Source organism: Taeniopygia guttata, chromosome Z (assembly GCF_048771995.1).
Source record: "Taeniopygia guttata chromosome Z, bTaeGut7.mat, whole genome shotgun sequence".
In the NCBI taxonomy this organism is placed as follows: domain Eukaryota; kingdom Metazoa; phylum Chordata; class Aves; order Passeriformes; family Estrildidae; genus Taeniopygia; species Taeniopygia guttata.
In genome coordinates this window covers 40881534-40908769 of record NC_133063.1, presented here as the reverse complement: position 1 = coordinate 40908769, position 27236 = coordinate 40881534, and the positions used below count along the sequence as shown (strand labels likewise).

Sequence of the window (27236 nt, the reverse complement as noted above, 5' to 3'; positions counted from 1 at the left end):
TTCTGCCTTGCTCTCTGTAAGCACAACTGTAAGGGCTGCTCTATAAATATTTTACTTTTTTAACTTTCAACCATTCTCCGTAGTATTTAAAGTATTTTTATCTGGGTTTTATTTGGGGTTCTGGTTCATAATAAAATCAGATATTTTGTTATCACCTGAATCCAAATCAATATGACAAGCACTAGGTACCTTGAATGCTGCCTACATGTAAAATTCTTTCATGGGGAATATTTATCCTGCTTCCTGGACTTAAGGACCACCAAAACTTTTACAGTGATATGGCCTGGTTCAAAAACAAAATCTTAATAACCGATTTCCCTCCTGCTGGCTACATCCTAGCAAGTGCATCCTCAGTTGAGGGCATGCTCAGTCAGACTTTGTGAGTTCCAGCTCATTTAATCTGTACAAACCAAGGCACACTTTGGGTAAAAAACCTCACCTAAGGAGGTTTCAGGCTGCTCAGGGCAATTTGACATGAGTAGATTAATACTGTTCCTGATATGTTTTTATTTCTCAAAGTATTTTTTTTAACAACACCTTTATTCTTGTTGTCATCTTATGAATGTACCATAGGACATTTCTCAAACATCTTGAGAAGCCTATGCGTCAGTATTTTCAAACTTAAAATTAGGTTCCTGAAAAGCTATCCATGAATATAAATTCTGTCACAGTTTGGGAAAGTGTTAAAAATCCTGTAAGTGTCAAAACTCGTGTAAGGAGTTTTGAAATTTAATTAGCTCATGATATATAGCTACTTTCCATAAGTAATTCTCTGACAATGTATAGAGGAAAAATGAAAATCCAGGAATCAGTAACAAGCAATGAAACTTAAAATTGCCTAAATCTTCTATGTAATCACTGCTGGTTTTGTTTTAGATAATTGTGTATGTCTTCCTTTTCATTAAAACTAAATCCTGCATGAGGGTTCTGACAAGCAATAAATAGGAATATGTATCCCTTTCCCCAGTTTTTTCATTATGGAGGTGTTCTCCTTCTAGAAAAGTTTTTCACATTTTGAATTAAAAAAAAAAAATACTATGTCTAAAATTTTCCAAAATGGAGACTGCAAATTCACAACACATACCCCAGTTATGAAGTTTAAAGGAAGAGCTTTGACCTCAGGCATGTTTATTTGCTTTTCAAATATAAGCAATTACTTTGAGTTTTGCTTTTGGTTTTGAAAAATTCTGGTTTCTTCTGCAGCCTAATTCAGGAAATATCTGTGCTCCAAACAACAATTAATAAGCATGTGCTTACTCGAGACATGGTTTTAAATCACCCCCAAATGGTCAGAAACTATTATTGAAATCTGTATTAAATATTGCTCCTGGGAAATATTCTGACCAGGATCAGATTCAAATACAGACTAAACTCATACACACCCTGTTTCAGACCATGCATTGTATGTGAAATCATAATTCTCTTTTCTTAAGCCCTTGGACATATGGGAGGTAGAGCAAAATTTTTTTTAATTTCCATATGAAGTTATGTGAAATGAGTTAGCTTAAATTCACCACAGCCTTTAAATAAGAGGAAAAGCTAACCTTAATCAATCTACTCTTTCATTCAGGTCCAAGAATCTCCTCCTGGAGCTTTGTCCTGGTTTGGATTTCTTGTCATTGTCACCAACCAGAATCTGAATCCCTGCACCATTTCACCATTGAAGTTAGATTCTCTGACTGGCTGGTAAGTATGAGATTAAAGAAAATATAATTATTAGATAAACATGGCAGAGCCCCAGCAACCATCAGGAACTGCTGTAGATGATCTGCAAATTTGCAGAGTCAAGGTGGTGGATTTGAATCTAAATCTGGGTTGGATTGAATATGTTTTGGTGTCTTTAAATGCTGTCCTAAGTATCAAGTAACTTCTGGCCCACAAAAAACAGGTGGAATATTGTTCCCTAAGAGTTTGGTTTTGCTCTCATTTACAACCTCTGCTCCTGTTGTTTTGTTTAGTTTGTCAACTCTTTTCTAATGGCAACTGTTGATTGGGCTCCTTGCCTCAGGAGAATTTTTTGTTTCTTTTTGGTCTTTTTCTAAATGAGAATAAATCTGCTAAGTCCTGTAAGGGATGGGGAAGTCATGGGTACCCTTAAAATGAAGTAGCAACAGTTATCTCAGGAAAACTCACTCTCACAGAAAATACAAATGAAAGATTTAATAGAAAATTATGAATATTTCCTTTGAGTGCAATATAACCAGTGTCTAGTATACAGGTCCCCATTCCACGGGAAAAAACATCTGAAAGGTAGGTATAATTTCCCAAAGAGTGAATTTGTTCCAGTCCATCTAGAAAAAGTACAGATACCAACTGATTTGTAGAGAACCATTTGGCTTTTAATCCCCACAAAAATTTACATAAAAGAAATCTTCAAATGCAAATATTTTCAAATATGTATCTTGGCTGCCTGGAAGTTTTTCAAAATCATTTATATGGTTTATTACTTAGCAGTAGCAAGAACTTTCGATGCTTTCATGGTTTTTTGTGTTTTGTTGGGGGGGTAGGGGTGTTGTGAGTCCTTTTGTTTCATAATGTAATTTTGAACCATGTTTTTTCCCACATCATTACCTTTACAGCTAACCCTTTGTTAGTTACAAATGTTAGGTACATTTACTTGTGCAAGTAGGCTCTGGGTTCACGATGGGGTCAGCAGACATTATCTGTGCTGATAAATGTTGGGTTTTGCCTATGAATAGGATTATGGGAACAAAACCCCAGGTACAGACCTGTACAGAGCAGCTGTGGCAGTCTGTGCTCTGGGTGACTCTGCAAAGATGGGATCTGCTGGGGCTTCTCTTTGTGTGTGTTTGCACAACTGAAACACTATGGATCATACTTGCAAAGCCTTCTATTTTTCTCCTCCTCCCGGAAAGCCCTATCTTCTGCATCAATCTCTCTCTACACCGAGACAGTAAAGTTAGGACACAGGATGGCTTTGTCTGCAGGACCACATTCAGCCTAGTCTTGCAGACTAATTTTCTGCTTGGGTTACTCTCCTAATTATAATTTGTGCTCTCATCATTTTGTGTAAGAGTACAATTTAAATGAGCTTGCAATACACAGTGTAGAATGCCAGCTTTATAGCACTGCCCATAACCTACAATACCATTTTAAAATTTGTCATAATGCAAATGCCATAATAATGGCAAGTTTTCAACCCTGTGATCTACTTTTTTTCCCCAGCTACTCATAAACTAAAGGTTCAAGTTTCCTTCTCCATATGTAAGAGCACTGGGGCAGGATGTTGATCTAACTCCTTACAATCTGAGCTGTATATGTTGTGGATCATGTTCCAAAACACTGTTAAATATGTGGAAAAAGAAAAAAAAAATTAATTATGCCTTCTTTAGCCCTCTTATGCTTGCTAATAAGTTTTAAATAGACTGTTTGGGATTTTTTTTACTGATAACCCGAAAGTGTTTCATTCTCTGAATTAATACTAGAACCATTTTCTGGGAATAGAGAACTAATTTTTATTGAGTGACAGAAATAGGATGCCTGATTCTGTCAAGACTAGAAGAAGTGAAAGGCAACTCTGAATTAGCCACCTACTCCTTAGGAACTGTCTCATGCAAAAATTTTAAGGGGAATCTTATTCTGCTGAGTCCATTGAGAGACACTTTAAAAGAGCAGAACCATGCACAAAAGCATATGCACAGGGGAAAAAATGTTATGTATATTGTTTACAAATTAATTTGTATGTGTTTATTTGCACACCTTACATAGCCTGATTTATCTTATCATAGCTTCTATCTACGGGTACTTCATTAACCCAGGATTTTTTTTTTTAATTGCCCATATTGCCTTTGAGAGTGGTCACAGGAAAGCCAGATTGTTTCCTACCCTAAGGAATCATATCCTGCTCTTGTCATGCAGCAGGATAAATGACAGTACCCACACTGGGGGTGATACTTGTCAGAGAGGAGGACCTCAGTTTACATGTCTCCCTGATCCCACTTTGCAATCTGTTGGATCCGGTTAGTCCCTGAATGCTGATTCAGATATCACCCTTTGTAGCCTTGTAGGAAAAAATCTCAATGCAGATCACTAGCTGCAAGACTAATTCACTGTGAAAGTGTATGATAGCACGAACACTCACTGTCCCAGTGCAGCCATAGTCATATGAGGGGTTTTGCATGAAGGTTTTCCATTGAGATATGGATGTTTTGAGTTGTGTTACAAAAACCTGAATGTTTTGGAGTTTTGTGTGCCCCAAGCACAGCTATCTCCCCCACAGATATGAGAGAGATGCTCCCTACATTGCAGAGAGCTCAGGAGAAGGATGGTGGAACATCTTCCCAGCCCGCCCCCTTTGGAGGAGCCACCAGTGCTGGGGATCCACTGCTCTCCAAGGGAAAACAGGAAGAGATTTGTCCCTTCACCTCTCAGTAGTCACAGGATCCTTCCCCTCATCCAGGTTGCCAAACACCACCCAGCTGATGCTAGAAATTAACTTGCCTGAAGAGGAGCAGGGCAGGACAGGGGATGCAATGGTCCCCAGGAAAGTGCAGCCCAGCACTGCAATCATTTCTCCAGACTTGAGCAGCTGAGCTGTGGAAATCACTTTGCCATAAATCTCTCAGCAGATTTTTTGTCTGAAATAAATGGTGCATAAAGGAAATGCAAAATTGTTTGGTGGACAGGATTATCCATGTGTTTACTGCTCTCAGCACTTTTCTTTTGTCTTTTGGCTGTGTAGCTCCCGTTGGTGTGAATAGCTGAGCATGAAGTGAAACTGCTGAACACAAGCAGGGTGTGAGAGAGCTCTCCCTTTAAACCTGTGACAGCTCTGCACTCGTGACTGCGGGAAATGTCAAGTTAGAGGAATTACCAGTAGTACAAAGTAATTATTTTTCATTTCCAAGGTTGTCTATTCAGCATTAACCCAAATGTAAACTTTCTATAATTCTGCATCATTATTATGCTGCCTTCCCTCCACCCTGGATTTAATTTATTTATTATTTATTTATTTATTACTTTAATTTCCATTTGCTCTTTTACATGTGCACCCTCACACATGTATACATACAGCTATGGCAGCTCATGGTGGGCTTTTTCCTAGCATTTTGTCCCTTCAGCTCCATTTCAGTATGTATTATTCTGTTGCCATAATATGCTGATGATATACAATATTTGTATAAAGATTCAAATCAATGTTTATCACATCAGAGCACTATCATTCAAAAGGGAAGCACAAATCAATAATTCATTGAACAAGAGAGAAATGAATGATTTGAATTTGTTGTTCTTCTCCCCTCTAATAATTTCAAAAGGAATTCCATAGTTTAAATGAAGTTTGATCACTTTTGGACTAAATGAGCCTGACTTAATGCATCTGGTAGTAGTCAGTATATTATTCATCATGGGACAAATAGTAGCAATTCACAATTATCATATATATTATTCAGTTTGCTGAAACTTCTTATTCATTAAAAATATTTCATTTTATGAAGAATAGTGGGGGTGAGGGGGTTGGGGGTGTTATATGGGGTTTCAAGTTGAATGAAATAACTTTTTAAAATATAGATAAAATTATTCATTTTAACTCGGAACCCTTCATGTTCAAAAAACTTGTCTCATGAAAAATGAATAGACCTAGTTTTAAATAGAAAAAAATTGCTCTTTAAAAAAAGGGTATGCTCAATCTAGTTAATGTTAAGAAGTATGACACTTCTGGAAAAATTAGAAGAGTTTTCATTGGTGTTTCAATGTTTAACTGAAACAACCAGAGGAATAGACATTAAAATGTGACTGCTAATCAGCTCAATAATTTTTTGGTTTGTTTTGTTTTGTTTACTGATAATCAGCTCTTAATTTTCTTCTTGTATTTGGAAGAACAAGCTCCACCATTCTCTCTGGTATCTCGAGTTGGTTGAAACTGCAGGAAGGTCCTGATTTTCTTTCTCTGAACCTGTCCAAATCCATGAGAAATCCGTGTGATCTCTGGCACTGGAAGATGGGCTAAATGAATGAGCCCCTGGATTTCAGATACACCCTCAGCCCTCCTGATTTCCTAACTCACCAGCAATAAAGTGGTCATTGCTGATGACACAGGGAATTCCTTGTGGTTTTACAACACAATGACAGAGTATCCACCAGGAACCACAGAGCATTAGCAGTTGCTTTCACTGAGGATGAGTGTCCTCTATTGATTGGTTTTCATTGCCTGAGCTCAATAATGCTTTTATTTATGATGACATAGTTTATGATTGCTTCTTTATCTGCTATGTGTTAAGATGAGCTTAGAATCAAATTACATTTACCAAAATGGTAAATTGGATTCCAGATTCTTGTAGAAGATATTTTACTCCCAGACATACATAACAAAATTCAATAGAAATTTAAATAAAGAATATCCACACTGGCCTTGAAATTTTCTTTTCTCTACTCTTTGATGTCCCTATCACAGAGATGATGGCTTCCTCTCTGCTCAGCTTCTGTTCCATTTGATGGCCCTGTGAGAAGTTTTATTTTCAAAATTTTCCCTATAAAATTTTACCTTCAAATGTGAATTTACAATAGGGGCTGAAATCAGCACAGCTTGTTGTGAGTTATTTGCTTGAAAGGTCAGATGTAATCTAGACTGGGTCCATGAAGTGGTTACACAAATGCAGAAACAAAAAAACTCCAACAAAGATTGTTGAAGCTGTGAAGCTCTGGGCCAACAGGTCCCCGAGTGAAGTCACTTAGATTGTAGTGGGGGGGGGATGACTTTAAGCTTCCCCTCTTGTCATAGCTGTCATACTATTCCCTGGGGAAAAAAAAAAACCCAACCAGCCACCCAAAAACCAAAAATGAATACAAAAACAAACAAAAAAAACACAAGAAAAACAAACAAACAAACAAAACCACAAAAAAAACCCTGAACCCAAAAAAAACCCAAAACAACAAAAAACCACCCAAAAAACCTAAACCATAAAACAAATAAACAAAAACAGAACAACAACAACAACAACAAATAAACAAAAAATCAAACAAAAAATCCACATTCTTACCTATGTTTTCTCATAAATAAAAGTGGATTTAATTTGTGGCAGTACTGTTCTGTTTCATTTAGGATAATACTAGGAACCCATGTTACCAATGCAACAGAAGACAGCATCGCTTCTTGCACTGGCAGCCTCCTTACAGGACTAGAGATAACATCAAAGTAACTCCTCTATAAATTAAGCTGCTGGGAGTAACTAAGACTGGAGGAAAAAAGACCCCCAACTTTTAATTTTCTGATTCATATCCTCATTGAATCACTACATGGTGCAGTTGTGTTTTAGCTTGTTTACTCAGTAGAGATTATTCCGTTTTGTTGATTGACTCAGTGCCATTGTATTTTTTATTGACATTTTAGGTAGTTTTTACAACATTCAAGGTGCATAAGTTAACAGAAAAGTAGTATAGTAACATTTCAAGATAGAAGGAGACCATAAAGATGCAGAGAAGGTAAAACTTAGAATAAGAGGAAATTACAAATTAGGATAACTCCATTGCTTTCATACCTAGTAAGTGCTTCTGTATGTTTTCTGAACATCAGAAAACATGAAGTTTTTACATACCATAAAAAGTTAATGGATGATAGAGTTAGCAAATATTTTATTATTATTAATAAAATTATTTAAGATATTATTAGGCTGAAATTCAGATATAAGTATGTATATGTATGCAAGGATACAAGATGCAAGGATTTTTGAGCTGTTAAAGACATTAATTATTTGAAGAACTGTGTTTAGTCTAAATCAAGCAAATACAATAAAAAAAGATATGGACATTTAAGTACATGTAAGGAACAAAAACATAAATATGATATTGACAAGAGTAAAACACATTCCTGAAAGCTCTCTGTACATGAGCTGTTTTAGACATGCCATTTGGGTTCAATAGAGCCTGTGTGGCCTCTCTTTATGAAAAAGTAGTTGTGTAGAAAACTTCAGAGCATATACATGCCAAGAATTTTTTTTTTCCTTTTTCTGTCTACATAGATGTATGCACTCGCTGTTTGCTACTTGTTATTTTTTGTTGAATGAATTCCATTAAAACCAAATATTTTGGGAGTCTCCAATCCTACTCTGGAGAAGATCTAGTTATATTTTACATGTTCATGTTCTTCTGAGTCCCTGTAGATGAACTTCCTGAAAATTATTATTAGTAATTTCACAGTGCTCCTTCCCCGTGTCATCTTTTGCCATCTATGTTTACCTGTTCATAAAACAGGACAATTATGTTACAGGATCCCTCTAAGTTCAGCTGTCTAATAATATTAAACTTTGTTAGTCTTATAATTTTTTCTCAGTTGTTCTTTTTCTGTTTTTTTTTTTATTGTATCCTTCTAGTTTTGCTAACAGTACTAATCACATTGATCAAGTTTACCTAGTATATTGGAGAAAAAGAGTTAAGACAGAGAACAGTCCTTCATTACCACTTGAATAAATACATTTGGCTTCTTTAACTAGTCCCTGTTTCCACTCTGTGGCAGAAAAGATGGATGTTTTCAAAGAAAACTGATATCATTCTAAATCAAGCTTGTGATATTGATTAAATTAACTTCTACAGCACACTCCGTTCCTGGGTAAAAAGAGAACCTAGAGTGACCACCTCATGTCTAGGTGAGATGAATTACACCCTGAGACCAGCATAGTCCTGATCACAGTGAACTTCCCTGTCCACTGGGAATCACACAGCCTTTAGGTGGTCCCCAAGGAATTTCCTCTGGAAATGTCTCCAGTGATTAAGTTTGTGTCAGTCTCACCAAGCCAGGGTAGAGTCTGTCCAAACACCTCTACCCAGTAGCATGGAAGGTGACTTGGGAGGATGATTTAGCTTTATAAAAAGCTTTGCCATGGATACAGAGTTTCCATTTCTTTTAGATGATCCAGTCAGAAAGAAGAAATAATACTGAAAGAAAGGTTGCAGTTTTCTGTTAAATCCTGTAAAACTTCCCCATAAAAGGACAACAAAGGTGTCTCTTTACCAGAAGGCATTTTGCCAATTAAGATTTACTGTATTGTCTTTACATGTGGGACTTGCTGCAGTTGTTGCAACCACTGAACTTTCTCTCAGGCATCAGCCCACATCTTATTATGATCAAAATCCTTGTCATTAATCTCATTTCATTGTTCTCAGTCATGGGCTAAATTCATCAATGGATGATCTCACCCTGCTTAATCTCATTAGTTTTCTAGATATCCTTATCATAATCTTATCATCACAACCCTTGGGAAGTTTGGCCCCAAAATTGCTGTATGTGTGTTGGATTTGATGGTTGTTGGTTTGTTGAGTTGGTTTTTTTTAATTAATATTTCACAATTTGATAAGGACATTAACATTTAACTCTCAATTGCCTCTGGTGAGACAAAGAAAAGCTTTGGAAGTGACTCAACAGATGATTGCATATTATGGATCTCAATTGCCTCCACTTGGTAGGATTCTGATTTTTAAAGATTTGCTTCTGTGCACTGCCATTTTTCACAGGTATCTAGACAGAGACATCATTTTCAGACAGCTGAATACTGACTGTATCCCTGACTGTATCACTTTGTTTTGATAGAACCTGCTCAATCATACTGAGTAGTACCTTTCCTCAGAATAGACTCAAAAATTTCAACTCTGAAAATATTATCTGAACTGACAGCTAATATTTAATAAGTGTGAACTCCATCAATGACTTCTTTTGGAAGAAAATCCCACAGTGTTCCCTGTAACTAATTTTCTTTTTCTGCAGGTGTTCTAAAATATAGTAATGTTTTATAACATGAGAGTCCTTTCTTTCTTTGCAAGGTAGGTAAAGGAAGAAAAGCTACTGATATTGCACATCCCTTATAAATTGAGGTAGCAGTCATACTTGTTGGAGAACAGGGCTCCATGTGAAGCCTAGGTCTGAGTTCATGTTTACTTTAACAGATTTAAAATAGACCTTGTGTCTCCTACAGAGAGCTCAGCAGACACCAGATTACACTACATTAAATTTATCACTTTTTTTGGGGGGGTGGAAATGGTGAAGCTGATGAGAAAATGACTTGAGATTTTTTTTCTTTTTGAGTCTGAAAGAGACATCAATTGACTGTAGAGCTCTCAAATCTACTGTCAGATGCCTGCTTTGGGAAGGAGGTAGATCTGTGTGTTCATCTCTCTTTCAAAGGCTATTTATGCACTCTATCTAATGACTCTTTCAGGTGAATGATCTCCCTCTGAGTTAGATTAGAGCCCTTGGAATAATAAAATGAGGTTAGGCACATATTAGTATGTGGATATACTCCCCTGCTCCTCTGAGGTCTCTAACATTATTCATGAGTATATGAATGACCGCAGTCTGTTCTGAGTCTGTTTTCAGGTCCCTTGTGTTCCCCACAGGAAGCTTTTCTGAATATTTATATGTCATTTTTAATTCAAAATGGATCTTTAGCCATCCAGTCACTAATTGCATTTAAACTGACCGGTCTGGGGACAGTACCCTATGTTTGAGGCAAAACATGACACATAATGTACATTTTGTAATGAGCAGGTGCCATTCATGCATGCCTCACAATTCCGAACCTGCTGGTCAAAGCTGCTTAGTGAATGTATATAAATAAATCAATTTTCAAAAATCAATACTGGGTTGCAAACAATTTCTAAGAATAAAAGTACCTACACAAAGTATTGATGACCACCATTCAGACCACTCTGCAGGGAAGGCTACTCTTGGAGTTCAAAACTAGTTTGAGCAAACATACAAATCATTTATGAGCTCAGCAGAGCAATTTAAATAAACTGATCATAGGCAACTTGTACAGCTGTAAGAGATAAACATAATATGTTTTATGCTTTAGTGAAGTTGCACAGACCATTTGCCATGTGTCCAGAACTCTTGTGGATTTGTGGTCAGAGGAAAACCACTACAGAAACATTGCATTAGTAAGTGTGGTCTAGTAGTACCCCTGGTTTAGCAGATTTTGCCGTCACTGCTCTCAAACCCATCAATTCTTCTATAACCTATTGGCATAAACTTTTATTTAATATGCTTCCATGACTTATATTTCTGCTTTTATTTCCTCTAACTCATTTTCTTGATCCTATTTTTGGTCATAATCAATATTTCTTCAGTAGAAGTCCACAGCTTCTATTGGAATGGTGTTAGTAATATTCTTCTGAGTCCTGATTCATCCATCCATCCATCCATCCATCCATCCATCCATCCATCCATCCATCCATCCACCCACCCCATCATATACCACCTCTAACAAGAACCTCTTACTACCTCTTCACAACTCTTCCTTTATTTTCCTATTAAATTCAGCAGTTTCCAGAAAACCAGTATGGTGTCTGTGCACTACTCTAAATCCTAATCCAATCCAATGGGTTGAACTGATGTGGTCCATGTGCCTTTGCTGACCAACCAGCGAGTTTCCAGTGCTGCACCATGACTTTACAACAGGCAGACATTGGTCAAAGCAGGATTTGCACTCCAGCAAACTCTCAAATCCTTATCCAGCCACAGCTGAGTCCAAGAACCTTTCCAAGATCTAACCACATGCATGAAGTCTCACTTGCATGCATGAATACAGGTCAACCATCATTGTATATGAAATAGAGATTTTGAGAAAACAAAAGTAACGTATGAATGATTGACTTTCTGGCAAGAAAAACCTTCTTTCCTTCCAGTGAGTGACTGAGTTTCCAACAATTGTGTTGCAGGCAAGGGGATTTCTCTGATTTGCTGTGCTCAAGGGCTGTTGGTATTTCTGTACTCCTGAAAAGTCCTCCTGAATGAGGAGAATATTTGAGTACCAAGGAGAAGTTAAGTCTGCAAGGGGGTATCTCACCAGATCAGAACCTTCTTCCACAAGACAATTCTTGTACCCTCTGCTTGAAAACAGAAGCTGAGATGGAGGGAACAAAGATGTAGACAATTGTCACGCAGTGCATCTGTTTCAGAATCAAATGTCAAAAATTTATTAAGTATCCCTTTTTGTTTTGATGTTTCTCTTTGGCTAATGATGACTTGGGGACATATGGTAAATAAGAGTTCTTTTCTTATTGGAAGCTCTATGATCGTAATGAGGCCTCATTCTCCCATTACCCAGAATCTCAAACCAGTTTTGAAAAGTATCCAGAAAAGAGTTCTTACTCCATGTTTACCAGAAGTTGGGAACACGTCATGTCACTGTGAAATCATCTGTCTCCCTGTCATACTGCAGGACTGTAGAGAAAATACCTTATCTTGGAGAACCTCATGAGGGCTTTTTACAGGAACCAAAGTGTCACCTGGACCCCTGTCCATGGTTTGAAAGTGTAATAAAACAAAATAAATTCTGTAGTCCTATGAGACACCCATCTGACAACACAAATGGGCAGCATCAGTATGTTTTTAAAATGTAATATAATCCCTGTATTCACATATATTTAGCATTATTTAGCATAAATTTTATATTAGCATCTAGGGATTTAACAATCCTTCAAACATCTGACCTGTCCAGGTGGAAGGGGAACCACATGAAACAAAGACAAAGTGTATCAATAGTCTGGCAAAAAAAAAAAAAAAAAAAAAAAAGGGTGGTAAGTCATTAATTAGTTATATTAATTACACTTTCACTAAACAAAACCCAAAACCAGATCAGTCAGTGTTTAAGCTGAAATAGAGTGGTATTCAATAAATACACTCTCTGACCCTTGTGGCAGTCTGATGCATTCCTGGAAGCTGTTTATCCTGTAAAAAGCAGGAGTGTAACTTCTTCTCAGGAACAAGCCCAGCAAAGATTAAAGGAGTAATTAAAGACCAAAACTTCATGTTATATACTGTAAAAACCTCTTAACAATGTTGGCTATAGTGAAGCTTTATATTATAAATAGACTGAAATGCGAGGTTGGCTGTCCAAGCACTCAGTTTTCAGATATATTGCTGAGCTGTGAGTTTTCATTGGATAATTAGCTGTGGTAGAACAAATTTCTGCACCTTAGGTTGATTTAGTCCTCGGAGTCCCCATCTGAGTTTCTGAAAAGAAAGTATGCAATTAATTGCTCAGCAGCCTGACTGGAGAGCTGTAAGGAAACTACAAGTTAATACCCTCTAAGTGCATTTGAAAAACCTTCTGTGTAGGTAAGCTGAACGAGAGATCAACACATAGGAAGAAAAAAAAGCATATTTGTACTCTGGTTCACTCACGCAGGAGAGACCACCACGCAAGCAGTGTGACCCCAGGAGGTGAAGAAATGCATTTTCCCAGTAGTTGTGCTGCTAGCTGGCAGTTTGGGGGCAAGAAATATGCCTTCATTGTGCCAGGGCTCATCAGTGTGTGAAATAAAGTTTATCTTCCATCCCTGTGGGTTATTGGCATGGTGAAACACAAAGAAACATCTCACACCTGACCCCTATACTTGCCTTCCAGTATTCAGATCAGTGAAGTCTGTGAAGTCTGCTGACCAGGGAATTTCTCTCTTTTACCTATCAGGAAAATAAATTGTAAATTTAAATTTGTGAATGCAAAATTTTAATGTAAATTTGTGAATTCTGTGTAAAAATAGTATAGAAAGACATAAGCAAGTACATAAACTTTGCCACGAGCTGTACGATTGTATTTTTGTGGGCACAGGCACATAGTTGTGACATCATCTAGCCCTGGTCTGTGTACAGTCATGGTTTTCAGAGGAAGCACACAGTATGTGAGATTCACCATGGGTGTGAAGCTTGGCATGCCAGGGCCATTGTATGCAATCACTCAGAGTCAAGAAAGGAGAGGGAAACGGAATCTGTCTTTTATTACTAAGGCACTACTGAGGGCTGCTCTGTAATGTACAATAAATAATAGTAGTACCAAAGCAAAAGTCTCCTATCTAACAGCCTGTTAGGTGTGTGAAACACTTAATTTAAGCATTTCCCTTTGTGCATGAATCTTTGAAAAGTCATTTTTAACATGAAATCTGACAGCATTCATTCATCTTTACCAACTAAATTTTGCCATTTCAGGGCTACAAAGCAAAATTTCAAGGCTTTCTTTTAAATGCCAGAGGAGGTCATGCTAGAGAAAAATAGGGATCTATTTGGCCCTAAGGTGCAGGAAAGAAAATATGTGTAGTATGTTTTGTGGGGAAAAAAAAAAAAAAGAAAAAAAAAATTCTAACAGAAGCAGAAGCAAAGCCTTCTCTCTATCACATATAACACAAAGAAAAAGTAGTGATCTGGTAATTTGTGGGTAAGAACTCTGTTTTCTAACTATGTGTCAATAAGGAGATAGCAGGTAGTGAACAATTTCATTACCTTTTGTGTATCTCTTTTGGTTTTTTGTTATTATTATTATCATCATCTTTTCCTTCTCTGCCTCAATGAATGACCCTTACCTCAACACAGAAATTATACTGGGGATTTTTTTTCCCATAACTCTCTCCCTCACCCCACTGACAGGGAAGAAGTCAGCAAGAATCTGTGTGGCAATAACTGCCAGGCTAAACCACGTCAGGAACTGCAATAACTTTATTCCAAAAAAAAATCAGTGCATTAGATGAAAATCATAATTGAAGTACAGGCTGGAGAAGAGAAGCTTCAGGGTGACCTAACTGTGACCTTCCAGTACCTGAAGGGAGCTGACAAAAAAGATGGAGAGAGATTATTCACAAGGGCCTGGAGCGATAGGACAAGGGGGAATGACTTTAAACTGAAAGAGAGTAGGTTTAGATGGGATATTAGGAAGAAATTTTTCCCTGTGAGAAAGTTGAGGCCTTGGCATAGGTTTCCCAGAGAAGCTGTGACTCCTCCATCCCTGGAAGTGTTCAAGGTTAATCTGGATGGAGCTCTGAGCAACCTGGGATAGCGGAAGATGTCCCTGCCCATGGCAGGGCAATTGGAACTGGATGATCTCTTGCTGTTGTGTCTTCCCCCGCTGATGGCTCAGCGTTTGCCCAGCTGGACCTGACACAGCGGTCAGCAAGGGCCATTGTCCAGTTCCCCTGGGGATTAGGAGGGAAGCTTTGGGTCCGGCCCGTACCTGCAGGAGAGACTTGAGAGGTGATAACAGAAGAAGGAGCCAACTTCTGTAGGGGTTTCCAATCCAGGTTTATTGGGAGACTCCAGGGAGCCTCCTGACCCAGGGACAAACAGCCTACAGCAGCGCCGAACTGAATGGGGCAACAGTTTTTAACAGGGGGTGTAAACAAGGGGATGGTCTTTCCATGGACCAATGGGGTGACAATGGGGAATGGAAACTGGGGAGATGGGCATGGATGGCTACCAACAGGGAAATTGGTAGGAGGGGACCTCGGTGTCTTGACCTATCACTTGAGCCCCGATGGAACTTTCTAGGTCGAGGGGAAGGGCTGTCGAGTGACAGACAGACCCTGGGGCAGGGTGACTCAGCAGGATCTGGGGACAAAGGGTGGAGGAAGAAAAGGATTGGCATTGGGATGGGAGGAGACAAGGGAGGGCAGGATCACTTACAAAGGGTGCAGGACCAAACCACTTAATAGAACTTAATGGAATAGAACTTAGTTAACACAACAATCTCTAAGAGCCCTTCCAACCCGAATTATTCTATGATTCTGTGAAATGGCCAAGATGAGAGGAGGAAGTGAGGCCAACCTAAAAGTTCACCCAAGAGTTCATGTACTCATTTTCATATCTGCTACGTGGATTCTTGTGGGAGGCATGTGAATGCGGGAGAGTAAAACAGCCTTCAGCAAGCACCCCAGCATGCCTCTTGTTCTTTAGAAAACTTGCCTGTACAACTATTTCTTTTGGCTTGAGGCTCTGCAGCTCTGAAACTTCTTATGAAGAAGGGAAAAAAATAAAATAAGATAAAGAAAGTATCCCTGAGGGGCTCGTTCCATGATTTGAAAGCCAATTTTTAACAGCACACATAACTTTCAAGATTAGATGCCCTGAAGCAAAATAGAGTTCAGAAAGTTTCAGTTTTTTTCTCCATAGGAAATGTTTGGAAGTTCCGTGAAATTGTGTGTGGGGACTGCTGGCAAGGGGTTGGAAGGGCAAGCCCCAAAATACAAAAGTGTACAGCAGGAAATGTTTTTAAAAATACAGTGTTGGGCAGCTGCCTTGGAAGACAAACACATTTCAGGTCTGAAAGATTAGAGTGGTTGTCCCACTGTTTTAATCATGGAAAGGCTTCAGACAACTGACCCCTTGCCTCATTTAGATCTCTTTTACAGCTGTTTGGGCCAAAGTGAGTCAATTCACTTAATGAAGCTCTTCCTGATTTACATCATCATAAGTAAACTTGAAAGCAATCAGAGAGAGTAATTCTGAAAAAAGCAGTTTCACATGATATTCCATTAACCTACATTCACACAAAGATGCTGTCCCTTTCTCTTCTGCCTTTAATTTCTATTATGTTCAGCTCTGATTCATGAGGCTGGAAGTTGGTTCATTCCTGTCTTCACACGTAAGATAAATAACATAACAGATGTGTCACTGTGAAGCCCTACATGGCTTGCAATTTTTCTCCCACTGAATTGCCACTTGGAAACAATGTTAGGTGACAGTTGTGGACATTGAAAATTGCTTGAAATGAGAGGGGAATTTTAAATTCTGAACTCAGTTCAGCCTTTAAAAATGTGCCAGGCTTTGTCATCAGTTATTTAATGATAGATATGCATTCTGCTACAGAAAAATGCCCCATGGTATTATCTCAATATACACAGACTGTAAATTATCATATGGTGCTAGAGAACATGGCTACAACATGGGACTTTGTAGTCTTTTGGGTTTTGCCTGCTAGAGCCTTCTTTGGCTAATAAAACACAATTTGACACCCAGTGGTGAAGAGAAGATCCAAGGCACCTTATTCATACTGTTCTTTGTGCCTGGAGATTTTATGTTTGGGGTCTGTTTTTTGTTTGTTTGATGGGTTTTTTTTTTTTTTTCAGTTTTATTTGTTTGTTCTCTAGTTGTGGGTTTTTTTTAACGTATTTGTGTCATGGTAAGTCTGGGCATCATGGTTCCCTTGTGCTGGTTTGCTGCAAAAATCTTCCACTGCTCTTGTGTTTTCTCAATGAGGTTTTTTCCTTGCATGTGAATATATGATCAATGGGTCATTAGTGGTAGAAAGAAGACAAAGAAACTGTGAGAAGTAGCATTATCATTGAGATGGAGCTGGCTTGTGGCAAGCACTGCACATGGAAACAGGGCTTCTCTGTGTATTTGTATGAGAGGGACAAAAGAAAGGGGTGATATAAAGATTCAAGTGGAGTGGGAATACTTAAAAGTACATAGTAGAAGAAGTAGTGCGTCTGTTGAAAACAGTTATTTCAATGTTATTTCAAGAATAATTACTTCCATAGGAATAGTTCATTATTCGCCACTTGCAGAGAGTCTCTGTTGACAAATATATGTGCCTTATGTCTTCAGATTCTTGGCAAAATGGATAAAAATTATTTTCAGAAACACAACCCCCTGCAGAGGAAAATTTCACCATTAAAAAAAAAAAAAAATTACAAATACTTCATTTGGTAGAAACCATTTTGAAAGATTTTGGAAGCTGTTCTGCACCAGGAAACTTTTTTACTTTCAGTGAGAGAAGAAATGGACATTTGCTGAAAGCAAATCAAACCTGGGTAAATGTTTTTAGGCAGTACATTGCCTTATTCACGCCACAGTTTCCTTAAAACATTGAAACAATGACTTTCTATTGTTGAACTTATATTTTATAATTTATGCTGCTTGATTACTTTTGGCATCTCTTTCAGTGAGAACAATGAGGAGGTCAGTCAGTCTTATGCTTGTTTCCATTGATTGCCATTATTTATTCATTAGCTCGTTTATTTGTGTCATGCTGGCAATATGCATGACACTATACAGATAAAAAAGCATTGACATTCAACATGCAAATGCAGAAAAGGAAGTTACAATTCAGCATAAGCAACTTAAGTAAGGATTGTCTTGCTGACTCTAGTAATTATAAAAATTCTGGGGTTTGGTAATTTTTTTTCTGTCCCTTTTCTGACTGACATCAGTGAGGCTCAGCTGGGGTTTTTGCACTGACACCAACACTTAGTGACAATCTATGGGAAACTGCAGAGACTTATGTCTTAATAGGACTATTATGAAAAAAAATATTTGATGTGCTTGAAAGGGGAAGCAGCTACAGAATTCCCTTTGTCCCTTGAGGTCCAGGTAAAACAAGCAAGCAGTACAATTAATGTAAGATTTTATAGAACTATGATAAATATTTAACATTGAGACACTGGGAGTACCTTAAAGTCCTGCTTGGGAGTCACCACTGTCATAGCTGGATCTCTGGAAAAAAAATTCTTACTGTTTGCTCCAGCCATAGCACAAGATGTGACTAAGTAACATGACCTTGCTTTTAAATATTCTGGCAATACTGTACTGCTTTCTTATCTTTCTAACTTTTTGATTTTTCCTACGTCTATTTCTTCCTCTTTTTTTCTCTCGCTTTTTAAATTAGTAACTTTCAACATGTATTTCATGTTTGTAAATGGGCACTAGAGTCACAAGAAGACTGTATTCCCAAACCTGGCCTTATGCAACCTTTCCAGATTCCACAGTCCATTGTTTAATATATAATTTCCTCAGGGTGTTGGAAACAAATGCACATTCATATTTTCAAGCAGAGAAAATTCAAATTCCAGTCTTCTTCTTCACAGATGATTACCCTGGTCATTTGAGCTAAGATAGAAAAGTACAAATTTCTTTGACACTTCTTTTTGAAACATTGTTGTAGCATCTGAATTTCTTCATGTGTCTGTCACCCCAGTTTGAAAATATTGTATTTAGTAGTGTGTATTTTGTACATTTCTAGTTGTCCTTCAATTCTGCTTACAAACTGACTCAGTATAACCCAAATATATGAGGACTTTAAACTGAAACAGTGCCTTCAGGAAATAGATGCTTTCCTGAAGAGAACTATTCACCATGCTACACTCCTGGTTCAGTCCTGCAATGATTTCTATCAATGATTTATATCTACACTTAATTTTGCACCAGGGGTAGCTGTGCTAAAGTAAGAGGGACTGCTCAGAAAGTTAAGCACATACTAAAGATTTTATGGGATTGAGCTGATGAAGGAGAGTTCTGCCATTAACAGGCAGTACAAAGAGATGAGCTGTTTGAGAAGCAGCCTGTTGAGCACACAGAGTCCTTCAGCATCCCTTAGTCCAGCCATTACACCACATCTTTGTCTTGTGTTTATGAGGGCTATAGAAGAAATTGAATAGTCCTTAAAGAACCTGAAATGCCTGAGATCCTTGTGGTTTCTGTTGACTGGATCCATGCTGCAGCTGCTCTTTCCCTCCAGGTTACCCACCTGTCATGGTTTGACACTGACACAATGCCAGTGCCCCCATGAAAATGCAATCTCTCAATTGAATGCTGTGAAATGCGATCGAGAACAGAGCAAAGCAGGCCCAAGCCTAATAACAAGAAAAAAACTTTATTAAGCTACTACCACTATGCTACTATAAAAGAGAAAAAAAAGAAGAAAGAAAACACACACAATTCAAAATGAAAACCTTCCAAAGCATTCTCCTCCCACCACCCAACTCCAACAAACCACAGTGAGACACAATCTGGACCCCAATCAGGTTTCCACCCTCTAGATAATCAACACCCAGTCCATCTGCAGGGAGAGAGGAGCCTCTCCTGTGCCACAGACCCCCCAAGAAACACAGTGCCACATCCTGTACTTCCATGTCACCACATGGCACCGCCCGGAGAAAAAAGTTTGCCAATGGTGACCCTCTCCTTTCCATGCACAGTGCTCTCACCACCAATGCATGGATGGACAGACTGCTTTTTAGGATTTTTCCTTTCAAGGATGCCCTGCCAAGAGGGGGAAAAACAACAGTTCAGTTTTTCATTTTTGGGACTACAGTCCCCCCCCCATTTTCCCCTGGGGCTGAGGGTCCAAGAACAGAGATCTTCTTCTCTTCTTCTTCTGCACAGACAGGGGCACCACCACAAACCTCCTTAACTTTTCTCTGTTCGCTCCACTTCTGTCTTTTCCCAGCTGAAGCAGGTCTCTTTGGTTCACTGGCATCCTCCTAAAATACAGTCTATCTTGGAGGAGAAGATCAGTTTAGTCTGTGGCTACCAAGAAAATGTCCAGCCAAAAGCCACTCCATCATCTCCTCCCACCTAGAATTTCTCCTTCCAACATCCCAGGTCCCAGGCTGTCTCTCTTCCTCTCTTTTCAAAGCAAGGAGGAGAAAAATTTCACAAAGCTTTCATTTCTCAGGAAGGGTTAAAAGTCCCGACTCCCAGAGATGGCTTGCTGCCCAGGCTCCGGCTCCCACAGCCCTGCTGGGCACCTTGCGGCCCCCCCCCCCCCTTCTCTTTCCCCGCGGTGACCTGCTGGCAAAACCACCGCTGTCTCTTTCTCTCTCTTGGGAGAGAGAGAGACTCTGGGGGGAATGGAGACATCCCAGATTTTCTCCACCCTTCCATCTGCAGGGGGCCAGCCCAGTTCCAGTCCCTCCACCCTTGGGCCTACCTCCGAAGGCCACATGGCTCTCCCCTCCCCCACCCAGCTCGTGGCCGGGCAGGGGAGAGTCCTGCACTGATCGCTGACCGGCACCAAAGAGGGCGAGTTTTCCTGGGAATTCTGCTTTTAACCCCTCTGTGTTCTCAGAGGCGTTTCTACCTTCAATTGGTCAATGTCCAAATTGACCTCTTCCTTCCGAAAAAATTCTTTTTCCGTGTCAAACCGCGACACCACCTGCATGTTTTGTGTCCAGCCTGGCACAGTGGAGAGAGCCCATACTGCTGGAGGGGCCCAGCAGCTGATTCCTGCCAATTAGTGTCTGAGTTTTGTACCCCAAAAGGACAAGGATCTCCAAATCCATGGACTTCAAATCTGCCCCAAGGTTTCTAGATGTCTCCCAGTGACAAAATGGATGTGCTTATAGATTATATGGCTGCAATTATGGTGGAGGGTCTGGAGGGGAAGCCACACAAGAAGTGGCTGAGGGCACTAGGTCTGTTCAGCCTGGAGAAGAGAAAACAGAGGGGAGATCTCTTTGTGGGGTGAAGAGGAAGGGCAGCACCAATCTGCCCCTCTCTAGTGATAGTGACAGAACCTGAGGGAATGGCTGGAGCTGTGTCAGGGGAGGATTAGGTTAGATATCAGGAAAAGGTTCTTTCCCCAGAGAGTGGTCAGGCACTGACCAGCCTCCTCAGAGAATGGGCATGGCCCTGAGGCTGCCAGAGCTCCAGGAAAGTTTGGACAGCACTGCCAGAGATGCCCAGGTTGGGATTCTTGGGATGTCTGTGCAGGGTCAGGATTTGTACCTGATGGTCCTTGTGTGTCCTTTCTGAATCAGGACATTCTGTGGTTACACAGGTGGCAGGAATACATTAAATAAATAAAAAATTAAATCGTTTCTGTTGCTCCATAATCATGCAGATTACTGGTATGTCACTTGTGACAGAAGAACATAAGGCCTAAATCTGGAATTAGACTCACACCCCTGGAAATACAATGCCTACAATCCTGTTGCCCTTGGTTATGATCATCTTCAAACTCCTAAGCACTAAAAAGAGATCTGAAAAAAGTCTTAACAACACTTGGTATTTGCTTTTTCCATTAATGAACATCCAAATCAAAGTTATATTACTATTTCTCATTTAGGGGAAAAAAAAATACTTACCTCCATTGTGATTTTGGTCCTTGGAAAAAAATGCTATTCAACAGTCAGGAAAAGGATTATCCTGTGTTAGGAAATGGTTACAGATGTAAGGTAGATTAGCTCAGCTCTACAGTTCAGTTCTAAGGTAGATCAGTTCTACAGTTCAAGTGCTTGCCCACAATATATTTCCTCCATTACTAAATAAATCACCTGGACCAAGCTCCTCAACCTTTTAATATTTCCCTTGAAATCTTAGGGATGTTACTACCAAAGTTGTATTGAGGCTCTAGGTTACAACCTGTTCGAGATTTTGTTTCCAACAGATAAAAATATGGAGAATATTTCATTTATACTCTTTTGATGTGGTGTCAGGTTAGAAAAGTGTACATTTAATGCATGTAAGAAGCTTAGGGTAGGAAATAGTAAAACCAATGGTAAAAAAATATTTATATATCTAAAAACATGGAACAGGTTGCATTTATTTACACAGAAATCTTTTTTTAAGCTAGCTGACAAAATATTGCTTGACCATTTGACAACTAAAAAGATGTTTAACAGTATGAATAAATTAGTACCTAGTGTTTGTTTCCTAGTGTATTGTATCAAATGAGGGGCAAAAATGAAAATCCATAATATGAAATCAATTCCATTCAAAGCCAGTAAGCCAAAACAACATTAGGAGATTTGAATTATTTCCCCCTGACCCCACCATCTTGTTTTTATTAAACAGAAATCAAACTGGGGCTTTCTAGACTCTTTTGGAAATAAAGATGATTTGATGATTTTGCTTAGTAAACATTAACACCTAAAAATTTGACTTCTGGCCAGTTCTTGTTCAGTTTGGCAGGGATGCTCTTTGTCAGGGAGTGCTGCTTGCTGACTGATTCATTATACACTTTGATTTAGCAGATAAGAAATTAAATCAATATATTTTCCCCAAAACCAGCTTTCTGTGCTTTGGTGATGAACCAGCTGATGGGAGAGAGACCTCAGGGAAAGAGAATGAAGGAGATAACCCATTGCAACCAGTTGTGTGTTTGTAGAAGTAATCTTTGATTTCTAAGTGGTGATTGTGTGGTTTATCTCAAAGCAGTTACTTAATGCTTGGTATAAGCACGGTATCATTAGAGTGACTAATGCCCAGGTTGAACAAAAACCTAGGTTTTTTGCTAGGTTTACCCCTAGCAAAAAGTACAGTGCAGAGGAATGTTAAATCTGCTTTTCTAAAATATATCTATAGTAAATCCAGTGAAAATGTTGTACTTGCAGTAATGTTACCCTAGCAATTAATGTGTAACCCAAGAGGAGGTTTACTGACTAGGCTTGCAGCGAGGTGTCCTCAAAATACCCAGCCTTGAATACAGAGAACAGGTAATGGAACCTCCGTAAAAAGGTTCTCCTCTTGCAGTTCCAAATCACATCCTTTTTCTTGATTTCCTGATTTCAACTATTGCATGTGTTGCCTTTACCTTCTTACCAGTAGTCACAGTCCACCTGATGTGCAGCTGCATTTCAGGAGCTGAGCCCTCCCTCTACAAGCTCTCTCACTTGTTTATGTGCTTATAAATATATAAATGCTTTTTAAGAAATGTTTGGAGTTTTTCTTCTGCATTCATTGCAAGGGAACACAAAATACATGAAAAAGCACAAAGAGAGACCTTAAGGCATCTCTGAAATTCAGTCATGTCTTCCTGGCAGAGCTGGTGGGTGTGGTGATATGCTGTGCTATTTATGGGCAAATAAGGATCAGTGTGGGACTTCTAGAAATGCATGGTGCTTTGTGTTGCTGGAAAAATCTCTGGAACTTTTGGTCATGCTACTGGCAGTGAAGTCCCACAAGCCCTGAAGTCGATGATGAAACTTTTGGCTAAAATCCTCTAAAGTCTCCCCATTTCAGTTCCCATTTAGAGAGATCAGCTACCATTTGGAGCATTCAAATAAATGATGATATGCAAACATAACCTTTACAAATTACTGTTATTAATCATTCTTCTTCCATCCCATAGCCTTTAAAACCCTTGTGGGTAGAGAACCATTACTCAGAATCTTAACATGAAAGGCTGTGCACAGCAGTAGTTCTCTTCTGGAGAGGCTTTGCAGCCATGCGGCCACATATCCATCATGTCCTGCAGTCTCCCTGTCCTAAAAAAAACCAGTCCTAGCCAGGACACTCTGACACCTCTGCAGTAAAACTACACAATCCAACTGCACACTGATAGTGCTGTATTGCATATTGAAATCACAGAACAGTTTGGCTTAGAACAGACCTTTTAAAGGCCATCTAGTCCAACTCACTTACACTAGACCAGCTTGCTCAGAGTCCCATCCTACCTGACCTTGAGATTCAATGTCCTTTGAAGCAAAGCTTTAATCAGCTTTTTCTCCTTAAGCTTCTCATAATTAAGAAATAAGTGTTTGGCATTGCAGCATCAAGTGTTTGATATTGTCCTAAATAACAGGATGAGGAACCTGGTTCCCACCCAGAAACACATTTATACCAGAATAAACAGTCCAATATATGATAGATATCTAGTGGGTACAGACAGGAGGAAAAATATGGCTGTGATCAGTGGCAAAAGAAGTGGATACCCAATAAACGCTGAATCCCTTGCTATCAAAGAGGCCAAACTCCCTTGTTTTTTTGCACCAACAGTAACGTAAAATTAATCCTGAATTTATTGTCAATGTATGGGAATCACAGAAGACACCAAACACACCATGAGACAAATAGGAAATATAAGGATGAATCATAAAGATGAGTGATCAATGCAGGTATGGGAAACCTTGGTGGGAAAGGGATTGCAGGTCTTATTCCTTCCCCTTTGCCTCATGATTTATGTATTTTTATAGTAAAATTGAGGTCTGTCTTGATTTGAAAAGACAGGAGTATGTGAAGGAAGGCAAAAGCCTCCTGTGAAATCGAAAAGGTAAACCCCCTCCTTCTGAATTACCACAATTTTAAAAAAGGCTCTCAGGCAAAGATATGGAAATGGGAACAACAGTTCTTTACTAGGAAAAAACTAAATAAAAATAATAATAACAAAACAAATGTAATTAGTACAAATGAAACTAGTGATGGAGTCAGAAACCTGACACCCTAGGAGTCAGGGTGTTGGTAGTAGTCCAGTTAAAATGCTGGCTGCTCCTCCTGGAGTGGCAGATGAAATGCTGCTGAAGTGGTGATCTCTAGAAGGGTGTAGTTTTCTCTGAAGGTCTGGTAATGGAGTAGATGGGCCTGGTCTTCCTCTGGGAATTAAGCAGAGAAGAAGCTGCTCCTCTGGGAATCCCGCAAAGTGGCTGCCAGTGTCTCAAAAAGTGCTGATTTTATGCAGGTAAGAATGCTTGGCTCCTCCCCTCTGGGTGGAGCAGCTCACAATGAGATGGTGTAACTTTAACAGGTCATGCAGCGAGTCATTCAATAGTCTATTAACAGAAGATATCTCCCTGGAGGGAGACATTGTTCTTAAGAGCTGGCAAAAATGCCTCCTACTCAGAAACTTTGGGTAGATAAACCGTTTAATTTTTCAAAGATACTATGTGGATATGATTGAGTACCTCTGAAAAATAATTACCAAAACTCTTAAAAACTAGGACAAAGATTTAACAAGCCTAGAAGCTGAATTCTGGCAAAATGAAATGAGAAATTAGGCACAGAATTTGTGGTTCTTGGGGGGTTTTGTGTTTATTTGGAGGAGCGGGTGGGGTAGGGATTTTTAACTCATTTGCTTGTTTATTCTCCTGTGTTTTTTTCAGACAGGAAAGTCAATCTAGAACTGACTCCACCATCAGCTCAGTTTAAACTACAGGCAGACATGTGTTTATCAATCCCGAATTATTCACTAAGTCAAACACCAGTTTCACAGCTTGGCACAGTTATCTCACAGAAGTGCATGGTGAGACCTGTGGAAGTTCCTGGTGGAGCTTTCTGTGACTTTCTGCTGGCTCCTGCAGCCAACCTCTGGCTTTTCGAGCAGCTCTTTTCTGTCTGGAATGGCCCTGGCAGGATCCCAATCAAATGAATTGGAACAAGTGTTTTTAGGGGTAGATATGCTGGATATATAGTACCTGAGGGAATCTTCTGAGACTTTGGAGATCTTTAACCAGAAATTGAGGAACCAAAGGATTAGGTCAAGATCCAGGGAGTGGTAGGGATGGAAGTCTAAAAGAAAGGCAGGAAAATTCTACAGAAATCAATAAATAGTGGAAGTTGGAAGAGGAGTGGTGTCGAATGTAGGAATAATACTTAGGGGTAATGCTGGAGAGTCAGACTGGAATGAAGAGCTGGAAAGAAGTAAAATCAAGAAAAGAATTTTACAAACTGCTGGAGTCACGGGCCCCTACAGTGGGCTAATTCAAGGCCAGGCATACATTATAGCTGGGGAAAGTTAATAATGGCAATAAACCCATAATTCCTGCAGTAACTGGAAGTGGTACACAGGAAGTTATTTTCAATTTGGTGACTATGTGAGACTTTTGATAGTTGTTACGAGGATAACTAGGGGTGAAATGAACATTAAATCACTGTCTGCAAGCTAAGCTCTATGTGTGTGTATGAGCAAGCATGTCTGCTTTTGCTTTCACCAAAAACAGGACAAAACTTTCCCTTCAAAGTCATAGTTTTTCCTTGCAGAAGCCCCATTTTGTCTCATTTTCTGCACTAAGCTCATATTATTTCCCTTTCAAAGCACTTTTCTTATTTCCTTCAATTCCTCATGGCTATATTTCTGTAGGAAGGGAGCTCTGCTCCATGACAAAGGGAGACTGGGTCACACTGGCAAAATGAAATCTTCAGGGTAAATCACGTACTGATTTCAGAAACCTCCAAGGTCCAGATTGGAGTAAAGAGGGGCTTAGAGGCAAGAAACTATACGTATGTATAAATCTGCTTAAAACCACCTGTGGTAGTAGTGCATTTCTGGATAGAGCTGTCTTTTACTGGGGAATTGTCTATTAATAATGACCCTGGGCTCACTGAGTTTTCAAAAACCCTCTTTCAGAGAGAACAGTCATCCGCTGCATACATTTCACCACTACCTCCTCACAGCGTGGATTTAAAAGAAAGCACCTTATTATTACAAGGAGAGAAACTGGATAGCACAGAGGTGCTTGGCTAAATGGAGCAGCTGCTTATGGCCTGAATAGATGCTTGGTGTAAATAAGCCATGGCAGATTTTCAGCTGTGTTCAGAGCCAATGCAATAAGGAAAGAGAAAAACAAAAATAACCAGGTAATTTAAAAATAAATAAATAAATAAATAAAGCAGGGAGGGGAGACACAGTAGTGGACTGCATAATATCACTAAATAAAACAAAAATCTCCTCTTGGGTGTTGTTCTGAGCAGGGTGGGGGGCGCTTCTCCCCGACTCCCTAACTGACAGGCTAACAAAGATGTCGGTGCTGTCAGGGCCTGATGAACTGCTTCCAAGCCACAGGGCAGGGCTTCACGCTCCTTCACACAGGGAAAGTTCTCTGTGCTTGTCTGTGCAGCAGCACACATTCTCTTAGATTAATTCCAGCTGTGCAGTGCCTTGCTGGCAGGGTCGTTACGTATTAGTAATGCTATCTGATTTGAGCAAATGGTCTCCCTTTGCACATCTCACTCCCCTACCAGTGCTTTCTCTCACATACACATAGTTACACAAACCTTGACTATCTTCTTTTATTCCCCCCACCTT

General features: G+C 39.3%; 1 protein-coding gene across 1 annotated transcript in view; it reads left to right on the top strand.

The window, feature by feature from the left end:
* Nucleotides 1-1574: 1574 nt before the first annotated feature.
* Nucleotides 1575-27236, top strand: part of LOC121468089 (urea transporter 2) — a 293033-nt gene continuing 267371 nt past the window's right edge. The window contains exon 1 of the mRNA XM_041711042.2: nucleotides 1575-1686. The gene's annotated coding sequence lies outside the window, so the exon portion shown is untranslated. The remainder of the gene's footprint in view (nucleotides 1687-27236) is intronic.